Raw genomic sequence first — 21,368 nt, 5'->3', positions numbered from 1 at the left:
TTCTGGACCTCAAACCTCTAATATGTAAAATATGGAAATAAAGTCTACTTCTCAGGGTTCTTGTGATAGTTGAATGAGATAATGGCTATAGAGTGCCAAAACAGAGCTTCACACTCAAAAAAATGATGCTAATGTTCTCTTTGTGATAGCACACTCACAAGAATCCACTCCACGGAGTATTATGAATATTGATGTATATTCAGCTCTTATGGATTTCCAAGTATAGAAAATTTAAAAATAAGTTGACTGAGCATAGGGCCAGTACTGATATAATTAAAATGCACCATCCATAAGATACTTCTTGATACAGTGATGGGAAATGTTAATACAAATTTTAAAACCTTGTGTAGTATTCATAAACGTTTTTAAAAAGCTACCATTTGCATGACATTCCCTGTAGTAACAATTCATTTTCCCCCTAGTCCAATGAATAATTGGGAATCCATGACCTGTCCTAGTTCTTGATTACAATGGAAAAGAGCAAGTTATCAAACAACCAAAAACAAACGTAGAGTGAATAATTAAGCTTTATTAACGGCTTGATCAATATGTTGGTTATTCTTAGAAAAGTGTTATCAATATAGAATATTAGGTGTGACAGTTTGGTATGGCGCAAAAATTCGGCCTTACTTCTTTTGAGCTAAGTAGAACCAGCATAGGAATCTCTTTTAAGGAGCTAATGAACAAGTAAATAAGTACAGGCATTCAACATTGTAGCAGAACAGACTTACCTGGAAGAAGCACTAGGGTCCCACACTGAGCCCTGGGCAATGCTCTGCCCTCTCTTTACAGATAGGGACAAGCTGGGTGTAAGGCCAGCTTCTTATAGTACCTGCCTGGTGACTGAGATAAATTACCCCTACATTCCTTGAAAAACATAATGTGAGTGATTATAGGGCAATTCTTCCTGGTTGGTATGCTTTTTCCACCTCATCGGCATTTTAAGAATAATAATAAAAAAATTTCTCCCCTTCAAAAGGAACTGGTATATGGTGGTCTGTGATTCATGCAATAATCTTTGCTGTTGGAGCAGTGTTATCTCAATAGAAGTTTCTAAAGTAATCCTTTGGGCAAATCCCTTCAAGGAATCTGAAACTGTATCCATTATAGGATAACACCTGTTGAGGATGCAGTAAATCTGTTGGGCTTTTTAATTTTCCTGTTATGTTATTAAGAGTGTGTCATTTACTGACTGTCCCTTGAAATGATTTTTTTTTCTCAGAAAGGAGAGTCACTGTTTCATTTTCTTTGCAAAGAAGGGCCCTAAGTTATTCAGAGTTTATTTTACTTGTTGAAGCCTATTCCATTTATTTGGGGATCAATTTAGATGAAAAGTACAGGATATAATTTAGCGTGGGCTTTATCAGACACTTTATGCAGCACTTCTCAGTAACCAAGAGGAAAGCGACCACAATGAAAGTTTGAAAAGGTCAATGCCATGCTGGCATGCCCAAATGCGTAGTCAAGCTCAGAACACTTTGCCAAGACAAATGTAGCTTATGGACAAGTAATTGCATGCACTTAAAAAAAAAAAAAAGAAACTGGTAGGGGAAAGTGCATGCCATTCAACCCACTGAAATAAAAACAGAAGCTTAAGTTTTCTTGTGTGAATGATGAAGAAGTGTCCTGCAGCACAAGCTAAGCTCCAAGCTCAGCCTTCCACCAGATTCTGGGAAACTTGGCCCTGTTTCTATGAAGGCAATGCCATGAAGCTTCTGTTTTAACCTCTGTTTCAAAGGGGCAATGGGCCAGGCTTGCGATGAGCTGAATCTTTCCCCTCTTTCTGCTGAAAGCTCTTGTGCTGCATTTTTGCACAACTATTGTTGGAATCAGTGACACCAATGGCTATCAGAGGATGGGGGGCATATATGGGGGAACAAAACTTTGAGTCTCTGGGTGGGGTGGGGGTCTTGGGATTAGCATCTCTCTGTGGAAAAGAGCGGCTGGTGGACAGCACTCAAAGGTTAAACACACCCCCCCTCCCTCTCAACATTCCTGTGCCCTCAGAACTGGGTGCTACCTGGTCACTCACTCGGCAGGTCAAATGGCGGTTTCTTCAAAGCAGGTGTATCGTCCTCGCTCCCCTTCGCCCACCTGGCTACCATGGGATTCTTCTACTTCCTGAAAGAAAGAGGGATACATGGAGTTCACAGTTGTTTACTAAGAAACTGACCCAGTGAAACTGACCCTTACTGATTCCCCCAAGTGCTAGGGCCCCAGCATTCACCTTCCAACCCCTGGTGATCTGGCATGGTGCCCAGAATAGATCCAAGCTCAAGGAGTGTTTTAGGAATGAAATTGAAGCCCCAATCACAGCCCTCACTGTAGAATTCCCACCCTCTGGAGGGAACTCGATAGCAAAACACCCTGGAAAGAGTGGGTTAACTCACCCCCACTGAAGCCCACTATCAACTGACCAGCAAACCGGGAGGCAGGAAGGGGAAGTGCAGAGGAAGTAAACAGTGAGAATTGGAAGGGAAGAGTCTAGAATATTTTTACCGCCTGTGGAAATGCATTATTGCTGTTGAGTCATAGAACAGTAGATTCAAAAAGAATGTCAAAACCAAGGCATTTGACACACGTTTTTCAAACGAGGAGACCTGGGAGGTTGCAGTGACTTGTCTTCATCACACGGATGGCCCACAGCAGAAAGAACGAGGTCCAAAGTCTTTGGAAGCTAGACTGGAGTTCTTGTCAGTACACAAATCCCTCTTAAACCTCCAAAGTTTAATGCAATCTGTTCTAACTCCACTAGATTCTTTTGCATGCTACTTTTCTGAAATACTTCTTCCTAAACTATACATATATATCTCCCCACATTTTTATCTGTCTTATACACAGAAGCTTACGTACACTTCACACTTCTTTTCTGATCTACTAATTATTGTAAATAATTACAATAATTACTCTTTTATCATTTAGGTAGTCCCAATTATCAGTCTGTATAGCCTTTTATATACTGGATTCTCCCAGTGTGTTCACAGTATGTTTGGCAAATGACATTTACATCATTGCTCTATTAAGATCCAGCACCTCCTTCTTTGCACCCATATCTTTTTACCTGTATGCTTTATCTTTTACACTTTATTATATGCTCTTAATTTATAGTATTTCATTCCTCAGCAGACTTCTTTAATGCAATTTACTTCATTGCACACTCTTCTTTCATATAATTTTATGTTATTGCTTTAGATATTTTTCCCTTAGATTCTGCAATCTACCTGGTTTCACTTCTAAAATATTAAGGGACCATAACCATTTCCCAAAAGTAAAGGATGGAAAGAATAATAAAAGATATTCTCTTCTAATTTTCCCTCTCTTAATCCCACAAAGAAACAATATTCCGTATGAACCATTAGTAGTTTTCTATAGTCTCTGGAAATTGTATTTATTTCTCCAGTTTTCATCATATGATTCCAACATGTGGGTTGGGATTGTAATTCTTAGAATGGTGATATCTTTACTGAAGTGAAGTCCTTGAAACTACTGAATGGAGAGGTCAATATTACACTCTCCTATTTCAGGCCAGTAACATATACATAGAATGAAGTCACTTAGTGCTTAGGCTGTGTGTAGCATTTGTTTTCTGGAGATAAAGGGGGAAAAACACATTTTGGAAACAGAACTAAACAGTAGCCACATTGAAAAAGATACTTATCTATATGAAGAACCATACTTCTAGTGTTGGGAACAAAACAATGAGAATGGAAGAAATAGAAAGGAAGTTCCCATCACCATCGTCAGTGGAAGGGGAAGAATTCTATCCAAGAAAGGGGATCTGGTAAGAATGGAAGACCAAAGAAATTAACTACTGTGAGCTGGAGCACACTGTCCTGTCAGAGAGAAATCAACCTGTAAATGGACAGAAAGTCCCTGACCATTTAGGAGAAATACATATGCAAATACTAAGCAAGAACAGAGTCAGGATAGAGCCAGAAATGGTCCAAAGTGGGAAAGATCCAGATAATAAAATGACAATAATAAAATAAAGATTCAGATAAGTGGCAATAATACTAAAGCTTCAGATCACTAATAACAATCATTATCATCATAAATAGATAACGCTAGCGCCATGTACCAGCCACTATTCTAGGTGCTTTCCGTGTGTGCATGTAATTAACCTCACACCACCCCCATGAGGAAGAAATGGAGTCACAGAGAGGTCGTGTGACTCACCCAAGTTCCCAACAGCTGGCACCTAGCAGTGTGTGAAGCTGTTGTATCTACACTCTCAACCTCTCTGACAAGGGTGCTCAGACATTAGCTGCATCAGAACCATCTGGAAGGCTTGGAGTTTCTGACTCGGTAGGTCTAGGGTGGAGTCCAAGAATTAGCATGTCTAAAAATTCCCAGGTGACGCTGCTGTTGTAGGAACACACATTGGGAACCACCACACTGGGATATAGATGTTGAATCATATCAGAAGCTTAACGGCTTCCCTCCCCCACCTTGATAAATCTCCGATTCCCCACTTGCCCTTAGCATTTCTAAAATAACGCTATTGCACACAGACATGGAGAACATCCATTTATTACTTTTCAGAATCTTCACCATCCTTACAGATAAATGAATGCCAATGACCCAGTGGTCCAAGGCTAAGTATTAATTTTTTAAGGCAGCAATATATGGAGAATCTGATCAAAACTGTAACACATTATTTATATTTATCATATAAATATCATATAAGTATTATGTGTTATAGGATATGTACAAATTATATATTATTTAACTTATATAACATTTACAGTAAACACAAAGATATTATGACATATTATTCATATCATATTAAATATATAATATAAATAATGCTAGTAGATATATTAGCCAAAATTAAGCACAGATAAGTCTCTCATTTCCACAGTAGACTTTCACCCACCATTCTTCTATCCAACCTGTATTTACAGGATATCTAATTCTCAACAATGTGATAATACAGCTAACTTTCATGTGATGCTTGGCTGGGAAAAAAATAAATATGCTTTAAGAATGATTTTTTTTTTTCCCCTCCTAGTTAGTACAAAACTGAGACCTTCTAAAAACGGATAGCTCTGTTGAGTCAAATTTTGGAAGTTTTCAGTTCACCCATGCTGGGAAGAACTTCTGTGTTCCATGGTGGGCTAACAAAGTATATGCACCTGTGGAAAAATAATTAAAAAATGGGGAGGCAGTGGCTCCCTAAACCTGGAATTTCTCAACCAGGCCTCGAGTGACGTCATTCTACACACCGTCAAATGGGCGGTGAGGCACGGAAGAATGAAATCCAAATCCAACCATAACTCTGGACTTCCAGACTAAAATGAGAATTTGAGGGACTTTGACTTGAAAACTCTGGCAAAACAGCTCCCTGTTTGTAAGAAAAGTTGCTTCCAAAGCTTTGTTGGATGTCAAATATTGTTGCCAAAACAATCTTTTAATGATCTCTCTTTTTGCTATGAATCTGAAATACCTGGCTGAAATTTCACTTTAAGGGTACATGGGATTAAATATTAAGTAGAAAAAAAGTGCTTGACAAGAATCTAGTTGGGGTTCACTGAACTCAAAAGGTTTAAAAATAATGGAAAATAAACTCAGTGAGGCTTAGCTATCCTTTCTTTGGGTCCTGTGACTGCGGCCGCACATACACATGCACTGGGGCCTTTGGCACTGGCCTCGTGCCATCTTCTACCTGCTCTTCAAAGCAGCCTAGGACTCGCTTCAGTGGCTGGGCTCCCTGTTCTGAATCCACTTCTTGACTTCATCAGTGTCAGCTGAGGACACAGATGGCTTTGCCCAGGTGGCCTCAGAACTGGACATGTTCATTAAAGAGAACAAGGTGGCCAAAGTTGACTCTCAGCAGATTCCAAAGGGTGGCCCTTTGGTTTTATCTGCTGGGGAAATTACTCTTTCCTTCTGCAAACCCATTTTTTCTCTCGGACCATTGAGGACTGAGTTTGGCTGGAAGGAGTGGCAGCTTTTGGGAGGCTGTGGAGTTGGACATTCTTCTTTGTGCGGAACAAGAGGCTCTGAGGGGAAGCACCAGTCAAGGTTATGGCAAATTCACCATCTAGTTTCCTCTATCCTAATGACCTGTATTTTGAAGACATGAACTTGGAACCTCATTGGTAGAGCCATGGTCAGTTTTGGTTGTCGTGGCTGATTGTTGCTAACTGCCCCTCTCTGTGGGGTCCATCCATGAGATTCCTTCCCTGGGTTTGTCCCTGCAGGGAAGTATGTTCTCACCCTTTTGTGTCAGATGTGGTCATGTGACTGCTTCGGCCAATGGCCTGTGAGCTGCAGTGACTCAAGCCTCACCTGAACAGAGGCATAAGAATGACACGGTTCTGTCACTGCTCTCCAGTGAGGCTCAGATTGGGCTGCTCCTTCCTCTGGATGGCAGTGGGGGGTAGGGGGGAGGTGGGGGACACTTGGAGCTGAGCTACAGCTGAACCAAAGGTGACTTGCAACCCAGGTGAGAAAAACACTCTTGTTGCCTGGTTGAATTCTTGGACTTGTTTGTTACTAAGGCAAAACCTAGTGAAAGTCTGACTGCAGTGATGCTCTTACTACACATTTTTGTATTTTAGGATTAAATATCTGACCTAAAAGGTACTGTATTTAAAGAAAACCTGTAAAGTCTTGAAATATCCCTCAAGGTAAACTTCAAATGTTAGTTTATGGCTAAACGCTGAATAGAAAAATAAATACAAATCTCACAGGATTTCAGTGGGAAGAAAGACTTGCCTGATCCCTAAGGACAGCATAGAAAAAGTGAATAATTCTTCTCATTCAATTACTTCTAAATCAGTACTTAAATTTATCATGGCAAGACAACTTTTCAGGGCAAGATATAAGGGCCTCAGATTCTGTCACTCTTATTTCTGTGGAGCAAGAAGCCCTTGCTTCTTGCAAGGTTCTGGTGGCCTCATAATCTGCTGATAAACATAGGGGATTATGTCATTAATTACACATTATGTCATTAAAAAGGACTAGGCCCTTTTCAGTGCAATTACAGACAGTATTTTATTTAATTCTTCTCTTTACCTTGTGAAGAAAGAGTTTTCTTGATTTTCTAAATGAGGAAACTAAGCTTAGAGAGATTAGATAATTTACACATGTTCATAAAGTTAATACACAGAGGACCTCGTTGGCAAAGCAAATCTGTCTCCTATCTAACCACTTGGCACCTCTGTCCTCACAACTAACTCAAGAACATCAGTCCTAATGATGCAGTGCAATGCATCGTAAAATAAGTTCCTGCTCATTACATGCTAGTAGCCCTTATAGAATAAACAGCTTTGATTTATTGCTTATCCTGTTCCAGATCTTACATAAGGTGCCGTATATTAATTTAACTCTCACTTAGATTCTGAGAGAGTTAATATGATTATTCCTGTCTTCCAGGTAAGGAAACTGATATAGCACAAGGTCTGTTTGAGTCTGTAATCCTCGCTTCTCGTCGCTATAACATGAATTCACCAACTTCAGCGAGTGTCAGAATCACGTGGAGGTCTTGACATACAGATGGCTGGGCTCCAGAGTCTCTGATTCAGTAGGTCTAGAGCAGAGCCTGGGAACCTGCATTTCTAATGAGTTCCCAGGTGATGCTGAGGTTACCGGTCTTGAGACCACACCTTGAGATCATGATCTGTACTCTTCACCGCTTAGAGTTATACAGAATCTGTGGGAAATTCACAAGCAGGTAAACTGGGTTGCCTAAAAGTTCAGCCTCATTACTTTCAAGCCAAGGAGTGGGCCCTTCGGTGTGAGAAGGAAGAGAAAATCAGTGGGGCTGAATGTACAAATATGGTAGCTGTCGGGTGGAGTTTTCAGTTAGCCAGGAAAGGTGTCCCAGGGGATAAAAGTTCAGGTGAATTGTCTTGAAGGGAAAAATGAGAATTTGGGAGAAAAGGAAAGCAATTGGTTTAAAATTGCTCTAAGTTTTCTTCCTTGGATGATGGATATCATCCTACAGTTGCTTTCGGGGTTCGCTGGCTAAGAACATCAGAGGCCGGAAGAAAGATCCTGGATTTCAGGGCTGAGGGAGCTGAAGCTAATAGAAGAACCTTAGCAGTTCTCTTGCTCAGGCTTCCCCTAAGTGTGTGGTATAGGTATTCCACAAATAAAGCAATTTGTGGTCAGGTAATTTGGGGAAGCTTTGCCTACAGAACCTCCAAGCACCCCATTGTCCCCACCCACTGGAGACTCACACAGCACATTTGTATATTACAGGGTCTGAGAAGTTCTACAGCAAAGAAACATGCTTAACTCTGTAAATCTGGCCTTTATCTGACATGTGGGAACACTCCAAGGAGTGCTGATCTGGTTTAAACTTTGCACTTTATATCTGGGGAAAAAGGATCACAAAGGTTGAGTGATTTATTCAAAGTCACTGAGCCAGTGGCAGGAGTAGGGATGGAAACAAGGCTTTATGAGTCCATTTGATGGGCAGATATCTTTCTCTGTGGTCATGAAATACCTTGAGATGAACTATCCATCTCCCTGGACCCTGAAAACAGGACAGCATATAATAAAAGGCTTGCAGCTCCAGCATCACTTAATAATGTTAATCAGAAAGTGAGAGAGTGGCATGGACATATATACACTACCAAACGTAAAACAGATAGCTAGTGGGAAGCAGCCACATAGCACAGGGAAATCAGCTCAGTGCTTTGTAACCACCTAGAGGGGTGGGATAGGGAGGGTGGGAGGGAGGGAGACGCAAGAGGGAAGAGATATGGGAACATATGTATATGTATAACTGATTCACTTTGTTATAAAGCAGAAACTAACACACCATTGTAAAGCAATTATACTCCAATAAAGATGTTAAAAAAAAAAAAAGAAAAGAAATCCCAGCTCTTGGGTCCCACACTCGAGCCACTGAATCAAAACCAGTGTCTTAAAAACACCCAACTTCCTAAAGGATTATGTGGCTGGAGGTTGTAAGTGATGGCTTGGAGAACTGGCAAAGTCTTTCTTTTGCCTTATTATACATTGGAAAAGCAACAAGTACTGCTTTAAAGACAAATCCCACATTTTACATTGCATGTGAGCATCTAATGATCCAATTTGCCTCTGTGGTCAAATATTTAGCCTTTTTCCTATGTTTCCATTTCATTATTATTGTTTCAAATTCCATAAGTAACTAAAAAAAATCCTTTGGTTTGCATAGTTATACGCTTTACTCCTCAATGTAGATTCATTAAAAATTATTTTCATTCCATAGAACATCAAGTTTTCTCTGGGCAAAGGCAAGTTTAAACAGATACTGGGTTCACTAGGAGACTCATTTCCCATTTTCCATGGCAAAGAATTCGAGCACTGGAATAAGGTATCATTTGCTGAATATTTTTGTAAAGACAGTTCAATTTCAGGCCCTTTATTTGGGAGAGAGTTGGCTAACCCAAATAAAACATTTTACATCTGTCTGTTGTTACGAGTGACCAACTTCAGCTGAACATCATTACTTAATAACAGCTAACTTTCCTATAGAGTAAGAATGCGCAGCAGCTAAAAAGCAAATGGAAATTTCCTTTGGTTTACCACCCTTGGTCTCTCCGTGCTCCAACATGTGAAGAACTTGGGTAATAAGCATATACTCCCCTCTAATCACAGCATGGCTTGGACATGCATTGTTGTAAGATGACTGGTAAAACAGGAAAATTTATGTCTGAGTGGAGAAAAAAGACAGGGCGGATTGGACTGCGTTAGCCTCACTAATGCACTGCCCCCAATTTTCTCTTTAGGGAAGAGATTTAACTAGCTCATGGAATCTTACTTACTATTCTAGTCTGGATTAGTTCAGATGTAACACAGAGAAGATGGCTCCACATTGTTCCCTTTAGATAAGGAGATGAAAATGTAGAGCATTTGGGTTTGTCTGATCATAACCCGGAAGCTGGAAATAATTCAGAACGGAAGGGATCTATTTTTGCAGATGGTACTTGTAGAGAAACAAGTATTTTATTTAGTATATCCTATTTAATGAAACTTCAAACTGGGCATAGTCAGAGCACTAAAAGACAAAGAAAAAAACGGAAAGCAAGCAAGCAAGTTTGTGTTCTCAAACCCGCATCTCTGTCCTTCAAAAGTTGCTTGAGGCTAGATCACTGCATTTTTACATTGCATCATTATATAATTTGCAACACTCAGATTGATTTTTCCCTAAATAAGTTTCTCATTCACTAAGACATTGAACCCACTGCCTTTAACCACTCACATCTATCTTTCTTTGTCTCACATTTATAATATTTTTTACTATGATGAAGGCATAGAAACACAGAAAGTATATCACATTATAAATATACATACCGACTTCAGGCCGGTTTGTTTTCTGGCTTCATGCTGACTACTTTTTCTTCTGTTAAAAATAAATTTGGAATTGTTGGCCTCGATCAATTGATGATTAATGGGCTTTGGTGTGATTCACCTGGATGCGAGGGTGAAATTCTCCTCCTTGGTGATTTCTATGTTCCTTATTTTCATGATTGGAATCTCATCCCAGACAAAGGAAATTATGACTTTTGCTTGATTTGGAACCAAAATATTTAACAACGGGATGAGTGTCAAAAGGTTTGGAAATTCAGTTTCACTGTCAGTCTAAACTTTGACCACATTTCTCTGATACAGAAACTGGATTATCACAGCATCTCGGGGGACACAGTTAACACCAAAATTCTTGGATGGTGGTAAATGTACTTTAAGGACTGGTAATATTTCTGAGTTGTCTGCTTGTCCCAAAGTTGAAAACACAGATGTTTGTGATCACTGGGTGATAATAAGAAAATTTCAACTTCAAAATACCTTCACATTTAATCTAAGTCTGAGACCTTTGGCAGCTAACTAATCTCCATCAGTAAACAGTGTAAGAAAACACTTTCTAACAATCTGTAGTTAATTCGTTGGGGGATACTGGCCCAATTTTGGTGTTTTTAGGGTTGCCAGGTAAAATACAAGATGTTGAGTTAAAACTGAATTTCAGGTGGACAACAAATAATTTTTAGTTGAAGTATGTCTCATGCAATACTTGATCTATACTTATTCTCAAAATCAGTCACTGTTTATTTGAAATCCATATATATGTACCATATAGATATAGTACAAAGGAGTCCCATATTTTTATTTGCTAAATCTGGCATCCCTAGGCAAGAGCAGATCGATGTTCAACAGTAGCTCAGAAGGTCAAAAAACTCAAAGACAAGGTTCAATATACAGACAACTTTCTTAGAAGAACAACAACCCAGATTTTCCCAGTACTAGGACTCCTGGAAACAATTCTAACCATTATGGGATGAAAGCTTTTTCACGCATGGTACATCAGAGGGTGTCAGGAAGTCTAGTAAGTCTAGTAAGCTGGTCTCATTTTTAATATTTTAGCTCAGGGATTCTTTTTTTAAATTTATTTTATTAAAGTAGAGTTGATTTACAATGTTATGGTAATTTCTGCTGTTCAGCAAAGTGATTCACACACGTGTATATGTATATATATATATATATATATATATATATATATATATATATTCTTTTTCATATTCTTTTCCATTATGGTTTATCACAGGATACTGAATACAGTTTACTGCGTTATACAGTAGGACCTCACTGTTTATATATTCTATATATAATAGTTTGCATCTGCTAATCCCAAACTCCCACTCCATCCCTCCCCCACCCCTTTCCCACTTGGCAACCACAAGTCTGTTCTCTGTGTAGCTCAGGGATTTTTAACCATCTTTGTGTTACAGCTCTTTATGGCAGACAGGTAAGACCTAAGATTGCTTTCTCAGAATGTGTTTAAATAGATAAAAATAAAATAAATATGACTACAAAAGACACCAATAATATTAAAATGCACTCATTAAAATATTTTTAAAACAAAATTGTGCTCTGTTTTCAAGTATTAATTAAGAAGAGCTAGCATCTTGAAAGGGTGGTGAGCAGAAATGTTATTTCAAGATTTCTGAAGCAACTACATGTTGAAATACTGTGACTTCTACTATGACTAAGTCACAGTTGGGGCTAAAATGATGGTGGTGTGTTACACATTCATAGTAAAAAAGAAAAAGTCCAAGAGGTGATTGAGAATAAACAATTCCTCTTCCCCCACCCCTGCCCACCATCCTAGGACATGGACACTCCTGAATCTACCCCGAATCTCTCCAGGCTCCCTGCACCTGGGTCTAAACCCTGCTGTGAGTGAGGCTTCTACATACAGTAATTCTGATAACGTCACAGAAATCGGGCCAACCTACTGAATCCTTCTTGATTGATTTCCCTACAAACACTCCCTTGCCATTGATAACAAAGATGCTGTTACTTCTGGAAGAATAGTTGAGATATTTCACAGAATTGCAGTTAACTGCCTTTCCACTAGGACATCACTGGGGGCACTAGTGTTGGCAGTGACCATTCCATTGGTGTTCACGTCATTGGAGCAACGATACCCATGGGGAGACAGTCCAACACGCCCTCCTCTGGACATGATGGTACAGTTTCTTACATGGAAACAAAGGAGGAAAGAGCAGCTCAGGTACACACGTAATCCTCTGTCTTCACAGCCTCAAGGGCTGCATTTCTCAGAACTGTGAAGCTGGATTTTTACAGTTAATACACTATTCGGTTGCATGCAACTTTGTATTACCATGATTTCATCATATCTCTTACCAGGAAAAAAGGAAGCATACTCATCTACAGAGTAATGCAGACAATAGTTCCCTTTATAAGTCCTCCAGCAGCCTCTACTGCTGACAGGACAAATCCTCATCCCCTTTGCAAAGCAAAAGGCTCTTCTAAGCCCTGGCTCTCGTACCCTCTTCAGCTTTGTTGCCTCCAGGATTTAGCCTGGTGTGTACTTACCTTTTCCCGACTGCTCAACGTGTTCATGGCTCCATGACCAGCAGCTGCTCCTTCCTGAGGGTGCTCGTCCTGCTCTTTCCTTCTCCGTCAAATTCCACCTGTTCTTCAAAGGGCAGGTTGAATATTACCTCCTCTGTACTTAAAAAAAAAAAAAAAATTAAACACTTCTTCAGAGGCAGCGTAGTGTAAAGGTTAAGAGTACAGTGTTCTGCTTCTGTTACTAGTTGCTGTGTGACTTTCAACAACTTACTTAACCCCTCTGAGATTCAGTTTCATCCTCTGCAAACTAGTGCTAATAATCATGCCCATTCATAGGGTGGTGTGAGGTTAAAACATATAAAGCACCATAAAACTCTGCCTGTTCACACTAATAATTATATGAGTTAGCTGTTATCGTTATGTGTTTACAATAAACAAAACACACAAAATATGACTTACCCAAAGGAAATTTACCACAGATGACAGAAAGTTCTTAGAAGTCAATAAATTACTGTTTTCCCCCCAAACAGTAACATTTATAAGTAAACAATTCAAAAAGAAATTAAAAGGTAAAAAAACTTGAAGATATTTCAATAATTATTCATTAATTTGTACACCAAGAGTTTACTGAGCACCTACTATGCGCTGCAGTGTGCAGGGGCCTGCAGATCCAGCAGGGAGAAAGACTGGCTTGGTCCTCACTTTCATGTAGTTTACAGTAGAGCAGGGAAGAGAGGTATTTAATAAATCATTAGAATAGAACATGGGGTGTACAACATGTCCTAGCCTGGGGTTCCAGGAAGACTTCCTTGGGGAGGTGGCCTTAAGGTGGAGACATAAAGAAGGACGAGCACTTGGCAGGTAAGGAGGCAGCCTGGGAGAGGGATGAGTGTTCTGGGCACAGGGCTACATGGCATTTGCAAAGGCCTGGAGCTTGCCTTCCAGGAAGTGAGGAAGGGTGTTGAGTTGGGGAGCGTGGAGGGGGTGGAACAGGAGCTTAGGGCCGAGCCACACCATGCAGGGCTCTGTGGGGCCCTTGAGGACCATCAGCACCATCTTAGCTGAACGAGCAGCATCTTGGGGTTTCAATCAAGGAAGAGGTAGGATCAGACTTGCCTTTTAAAGTCATCTTCTGTGACATGACACGGGGAATGGATTGGAAAGAGGCAAACGTAGATGCTGGAAATTGGGTTATCAGGTGCTTTCAGTAATCCAAGCTAAAATTAGGGATGTGCGGACCAGGACTGAGGCTGAGGCTGGAGGTGGCTACACTTTGGATTGCAATCAGAGGAGAGGAGCCAGGGGCTCTGAGTTTCACGTTCCAGATGGAGTCAGTAGGCGGCTCTGACAGGTGGGTGGGGCGTGGGTGGAGAGGCAGACGGGGTCTCAGAGATGACCCCTGACTTTCTGGCATGAAAAAGAGATGGATTGGAGGTGGGTACGTTACTGATTCCAAGGACACTGGAACTTCCTCTGTAGCTAAAAACCACTCATCCGTTATCAGACACCCACGTTGTTAGAATGTCTTAATGTTATATCAGTGTGGAGCTCGCTCTGGTACACAATCCCAATACTGAAACAGGATCCAGCCTTGGGGGTGAGATTCGAGGGAATGCACTAGGGCTGCCTCAGATGTGATCTGGGGTCTGTCCTGATGGGTCTGATGTTCAAAAGAGAGGGCTGGGCAGGAGAGATGCCTTTACTGTTCAAGTCTACAAATAGAAAGTGAAATATGTAAGTGAATGAGATTCTCCTAGACGTAGGGTGTGGGAGAAGCGGTCCCAGACTGAGTCGTGGGCAGCCCCAGGGCCAGGCAGAGCAGGAGACACTGGCAAATGAGAACAAGAAGGAGCCAGGGGTCCAAGAAACACAGCTTTTCACTGATCAGATAATCAGAGGTTTTAAAAGACACGTCAACATTCTGTATCCACAAGCATGCAGAGACGAATGGCTTCATACATGGCCTCAGATAGAGTAATTTGGCCACGCTGTTTTGGAGGCAATTTGACAATGTATAACCAAAGTTTAAAACTATTTATTATTCATAATCTTTGACCCAGCAAATGTATGTCTAAGAACTAATAAGAAATATGCATCAGGATTATGTGTAAGAGTGTTCTCTGCGTTAGTTATAATATTAAAACCTCCAAACCAACCTGGATCATCAATAATACAGAAATGATTTAAAATGTACAAAATATTTATAAGCTGAAATATTTATGTGGTCTTTAAGTCATGGCAAAGTGCTAAAATGTTAAATTTTAAAAAGGCATTATGGGGGGCTTCCCTGGCGGTCCAGTGTTTAAGACTCCGCGCTTCCACTGCAGGGGGTGCAGGTTCAATCCCTGGTCAGGGAACTAAGATCCCACATGCTGCATGGCATGGCCAACCCCCCAAAAAAAGGCATTATGTAAAGCTGAAAAGACAGGATAAGTGCTCTGCTTTTCTCTTACTAGATAAGATTAAAATGAAATGTCCCTAAAATGTTAACAGCAGTTATCTCTTCAAAGGAAAACAAAATTAGTAAGGTTTTTTTAAACCAGACTTTCCATTTTTATGCAGTTAATCTGAAAATTCAATTTCTCTAGCACAGACCTTTCCCAAACATTCCAGATTTTACTGTAAATGAGAAGTACTTACTGTGCTCTGCTGAGAAACTTTCCACACACTGTCGTGGCCAAACCATATGAAATAACTTACTCTCAGAGTCGTTTCGATTGTACAAACCCAAGAGCCTACTGTTCAGTAAGTGTTGAGGGTTATTATTTCATGTCAATTTAAATTATTTCATTTAACTGACTGAGTTAGAAGAGTTTGCACTTCACCCAAGAGGAACGCTGATAAAGCAGGTTTCCTGCCCAATGCCTTTGCTCAGGGAGGTCCCTTTACTCCAAATTCCTTCTCTGTGCCCTGTGCCTGGCAAACTCCTATTCATCCCTTAGGGCCCAACTCAAATGTCACCTCCTTCAACTTCCAGAGGAATCTCCTCTTACTCCTCTCTTCTGCCTTTTGCAAGTTGTCCACACTGAAAGATAAGACTTATGTATTGCTGTAATGATTTGTTGTGAAGCTTCTTTTTCTCCTTAAACCAGGCTCTGTGGGGTGATCAATTTGTCTTTTAACCCCAATGCCAACACAAGGCCTGCTACATGGTAAGAAAGAAACAGGGCGGTCAGAGATGCTGTTCACATGAACTCACAGCCATCCAGATTTAGTAACTAATGTAACTCATTTAAATGATGTTCTAGGTCAGAGGGGAAGCTAGTCCAAAGCTAGGTGCGTCAGAGAGGATACCAAATACGTTACTGACTTGAATGACTAAACTAAAAAACAAAGATTTAGACTTCCTATTTTGATTCATAGCCCAAAGAACATCCTACAACATCTTACTTTGAAGAGAAAAATGGGTTTTACATTTCTCAACCTTATGAAATCGATAAACACTAAATATAAATGCATATGCTGGGGATATGGCTTTACCTATGGGTGGCATACATATATTCAATTTAGCCCAACAAATTACTTTCTATGTGTGTTTTGTGTTCCCTGAGGTCTTAAGAACCCTGACCATCATATATAAAGTGTTCTAAGATTCCTTTCAGCTCTCTATTTGCTTCCTTAGAGCAGGGGTCTCCAAAGTATTGTACCCCAATAACCTAAGAGGGTACAATAAGAAAGTAATAGAATTATTCACATTTAGCTTCTGCTTCATCCTTTTAAATGTTTGTATTTTGTGCATATTTTTAAATGTACATCATATACTAGTAAAGGACAAAAAATTTATATATGATGCACTTATATCCCAAAGTGTTCTTGTGTGTGTGTGTGTGTGTGTGTTTGTGCACGCACAGAGAGGGACTGTACATTTTTTAATCCACTGCTCTAGACCAGTGTTTATTAAACTTTCATGTGCAGACAGGTTCCCTGGGGATTGTGTTAAAATGCAGATTCTGATTTAGAAGATCTGGACTGAGGTCTGAGAATCTGCATTTCTAGCAAACTCCCAGGTGATGTGATGCTGAGGCTGGAGGTGGCTACACTTTGGATTGCAATCAGCCTTTTGCAGCCCTGGTTCCTCATCTGAACCACACAGCATGGAACACAGAAGGTGGTTCCAATAACTGTTTATTGGTGACTCCCACAGATAGCCGTAGCTAGCACTGCTCGAGAGCAGAGGAGAGAAGGTAACTCATTCCAAGCAAAGGAAGCTGTGGGGACATGAAGCCTGACTCCTCTCACAGAGAAAGGGGCCTCCAAGGAGCATGCTGGCACATGGCTTTACCTGTGCAAGAAAGTTCAAGGGCACTAGACGACTTCATTAAAAAAAAAAAAAAAGGCGAAAAAACCCCCACTGTTTATAAATCACCGTACAGTCTTACAAAACAGTCCTGGAGTCAGCAATTCTTTTCCAGTGTTTGGCCTCTATCTGGGAACTTCCTTTACAAGAAGCATAGCTGGAAACCAAGGTCTTGACCACTTCTAATGGTCAAAGATCCTGGGGTGCTAACGTTAAGTGGCAGAGCGCTAAGTCAGGAGTTTCTGACTAAAAATGGCAAAATCCATACACCCTCACCCTAATGGGACCCTGATGTCGGGAGTCAGTGGGTTACAAATGCTCTCTGTCCAAAAGAAGAGAAGAAAAAAAACACATACATAGAGCCCCCAATGAATATTTGTGAGTGAATATACACACTCATACACACACACATTTTTGACAAATAAAATGATTCTCTTAATTTGCAAAGTCTACCCAACAATTCATGTTTGTGTGTCCCATAGAACTTTCGAAAGACAACTTTGGTCTAATTTGAACCATATGCCTTAGCTTAATTTCTGAGCTGGTTTACTATGCAATAGTGGTTACAAATGCATTTTTGAATATCTAACAGCTTTTCCACTGTGTAACTGGTGTCAACTAAAAGTGACGTATAGTTGAATTAGAAAGATGCTTCTTCTGACTCTAGGTCCACTCTCCACACAAACGTAACGCAGCCCAACAGGACTCAGCCTCTAACCACCTCAACACCTAAGGGCACATGTTCAAGATTAACAAAGAAAATGGAGACAAGAGGACGGAAGAGGAAATTCCAAGAGGCCTTTGAGTTGTCCACTTGAGATGAGCTGGCCCCTGAATTTAGACTTCTTGGCCAATTCTTAATGTTTTATCCTGGATCTATCTTCAGCGCTATTTTCAGGTGAGAGATCCAATTTTTGGGGGGTGAAATTGGGAACGGGACCGTGGTTGAAAGACCTGGGCACGACCCTCTTGTTTGTTCTGTGCGCCATCTTTTGTTTCCTCTTGATCATTGGTGATAAAGGTCATGAAATGAAAAGGGCCAAAACACCCCTCTTTGGGTTGTGGGGAGAGACAAGGTGTATATCTTGTATCACAAAGCCAGACTTCAGGGAACAGAATGGATGGCTGTGGAGAAGAGCTTTAAGAAGGAAGGAAATGATGCTTTGCCTCCATGCCTTTGGTGGCTGTGTGATGACTCTTCAACCCGGGGGGATAGTCCTCGGCCACCACTCTGCTCCATCAGCACAGCCGGTGGGCAGGTGGGCACATTCTTCACCTACTTGACACTTCCGTAGCATTTCAGACAGTTGCTACAGTCTTCTCCCAACTTCTCCCCACTTTTCTGGCCCTTTTTCAGTTTTATTTTAGACTCCTCCTCTCCCATCAGCTCCTTAAAATGGTATTTTCCCCGTGGCCCCATACTCCGAATCATTTTCTTCTCACTAAACACAGTCCCGTACCCACTCCCATGGCTTGAGATGCCACCTTTATTGTTCAGGAAGCCCAGACCTTGCAACTCCATCCCAGGCCTCCCTCTCCCCTGCAAGAACACCACTGCAAGTCAAGGAATGATTCTGTTGTCCCATTTGATTGACCACAGCTTAGCTTCATTATCCACTGTCTAGGTCAGCTCCCCTCCTCCTGTAGACCCTCAGGCACTGAAAGATACTGAATTACCCCTAGTTTATCTCGATATCCCTTGAAGCTGTCGCCTCTCCCTTCCCACTTCTACTTCCTTGGTTTAGATGCACATCCTTCCTTCAGTGACTCCAGCAAGTTGTCCTCCCTCTAAAGCATCCCCCATAGGGCAGCCTCTGTGATCTCCCTAAATACTCCTCAGCTGCCCAGCCCAGTGACGCCCCCATTATCTACAGACCAAAGCCTCAGCTCCTGACCTTGTGAACATGGTATGTGAGACCTTCAGGAACTGGCCCCGCCTACATTTTAGCCTTGACACCAGCCATTCTGCAGCCTGCTCCGTGATGAATGACTTTCAGTGGCCCAGATGGGTTGGTCCTCTATTGATTGATTCAAGGCATTGAAATATACCAAGCCATCTGCTGGAAGCCCTCTTCCTTTCTTTCCCTGCTTTCTCATATCTATTTTTTTGAGACATGGCCCATTCTATGTAGGTGCTTTCTCTGCTTGTTCTCACGGGTTCGGTGCTTTCCCTGTGGTTCTATCTCCCAGAATATTTATCTCAGTCTAGTGGAAGTGTTTACTTGTATATATCTAATTGCAATAATAATTATCAAACTAACAGCTACCAGTAGTGGAGAACATAGGTGATCAGCATCGTGTTGGTAGTTCATATACCTGAACTCCAAACTTCAGAGGAACACTGGTCAAAACAAGTAAATGGAGGCTCAGATAAGTTAGAGAGTGTGCCTAAGGTCACACACCTAGTCAGCAGCGGTGACAACATTTAGATCCTAGTATGTCTGACTCAAAAGCCAGCTCTCTATCCATCATACCCCACTGCCTCTCATTGGAATGTGAACTACCATATATTATCTGGTTTATGCTGGTGCCTAGGTTCTAGCAGGGGCTTCATGTTTGTGAATGTATGAATAAGTGAATGCATGAATGGAAGCAAAGGGAGCTTGGACTCTTCCAGTTTTGGAAAAGCAGTCTGGGGTCTCCAAAGAAAATCTCCTACATACTGGTTGTATTGATGAGCTAAGTTGAGGGAAAATCACTTTGACTCAGTCTCCTGTAGCACACGCAGCTGCTTACCAATGGAAGACATGGATGGTATCGTGCCTACAAAGTCAGTGTTCCCTGGGGGTACATTGTGCTGCGCTGCCTACAACCCTCACTCCAAACTGCTCCTGGTCCTATATCATTTATTTCTGTGAGTGTCTCCACTGTCACTCAACCCAGATGCTGGAGTCTGCTTCCCCTCCCCCTTCCTTCATGACCACAGCCACATGTCATCCAGATTTATCTCCCGAATAACTTTTGTTTCCACCCCCTGCTCCCCTGCCCTTTTATGGCTTCACCCTGCTCACTGCATCCCTGGCCCCTCCTTACCCCTCTCCACTCTGACCCCTTTTCAGAGCCAATCTCTCTAACCGCAAATATAACCTTTCAAAAGTTAGAACTTGTCCGTGTCGGTTCCCTGTGCCAACCCTCAAATCATTCTTCAGTTCTCACATGATAAAGTCTATACACTGTTTACCCAACGTCCAAGACTTCTGGCTACCATGTTGGTCACACCTCTGGACGTTCTCTCCACCATTCACACTTCAACAATGCCAAGCAGCTTCCACTTCTCCACACACTGCACACTGCCCCGCACTTTTCTACCTGCTTTTGCCCCCAATGTCTCCCCTGCCTGAAAACCCCATCCTAGAACCAGATCCCTCAATTGTCCCCATGGTTCTTCCCCTGGCTCACTCCTCCCCTGCATCTTCATTTAAGATCCTGCCTCTCCTTTACCATTATAAACGGTAATATCAATACACTCACCACAGTATGATTTTCTCTTCATGTTTCTTCTTCCCTTATAGATGGCTAGTTCTCTGAGGGCAGGGATTAGGCCATGTTCATCTTTGTACCCACAGTAACACAGCCCCTGGCATATAGTAGATGCTCAAACAAAAAAATAATAACTCATACTCATGACTCTATAAATGAGTCATCAAATAAATGAATAAATGGATTAATTAATATTAATATTAATTAATATTCAATCCATAAATTAAAGAATGAATAAATGTCAAAGACATGGCCAAAAACATGTGAGCAGTTTCAATGCATTTATCATGACATGTGAAGTTTTCTAAACGGCTTTTTTGGAAATGATTTATATTTGCACATTGTTGTATTTCTGTGGGAAATGAGTTTCCATGGTGTTGAAATCCTCTGGATTAGGAAACACTTCCTTTTATCTCTCCTGACTCAGACTCTCCCGGAAGCTGGGCTAACCCTTTCAGCTCACTCAGTTGATGACTCTTACGCTATGGTTCACCAGTGTCCTCAAAGTACGTGGATGTTCAGAGATGGCTTTCTCCCCGAGAACGGTTTACTTCTTAGGGTATGATTAATTGCTTCAAGGATTAGAGGTTTCCACTGGAGAAGCACAATTACTTTCACATGTGCATTTGTTCTTCACTTGTTAGCCCCACCCCAATCAGCCTGGAAATTATTGCAGGGCCCTATTCGTCTTCATTTATTTGGTGGCCATTTTAGCAGCTTTCTCAGCAATATCTTTAAGAGGCCCAAAGACAACTTGAAGACCATGGCAAGTTCAAGAGGG

General features: G+C 41.2%; 1 protein-coding gene across 6 annotated transcripts in view; it reads right to left on the bottom strand.

The window, feature by feature from the left end:
• The window catches only part of KCNJ15 (potassium inwardly rectifying channel subfamily J member 15), a 56,858-nt gene that overhangs the window by 7,600 nt on the left and 27,890 nt on the right, over positions 1-21,368 (bottom strand). For 2 of the 6 annotated variants that reach the window (XM_028166871.2, XM_028166874.2), the window contains 2 exons: positions 12,832-12,969; positions 2,021-2,121 (listed from right to left, as the gene is read on the bottom strand). The gene's annotated coding sequence lies outside the window, so the exon portion shown is untranslated. Of the gene's footprint in view, positions 1-2,020; positions 2,122-12,831; positions 12,970-15,450; positions 15,538-21,368 lie in introns of those variants that run through there. The other 4 variants (XM_028166870.2, XM_028166873.2, XM_028166872.2 and 1 more) reach the window with 3 other exon arrangements.

This window comes from Balaenoptera acutorostrata, chromosome 4 (assembly GCF_949987535.1).
Source record: "Balaenoptera acutorostrata chromosome 4, mBalAcu1.1, whole genome shotgun sequence".
NCBI classification, from domain to species: Eukaryota; Metazoa; Chordata; class Mammalia; order Artiodactyla; family Balaenopteridae; genus Balaenoptera; species Balaenoptera acutorostrata.
Note: the sequence above shows the minus strand (reverse complement) of the source record. Positions and strands in the feature narration are given on the sequence as shown.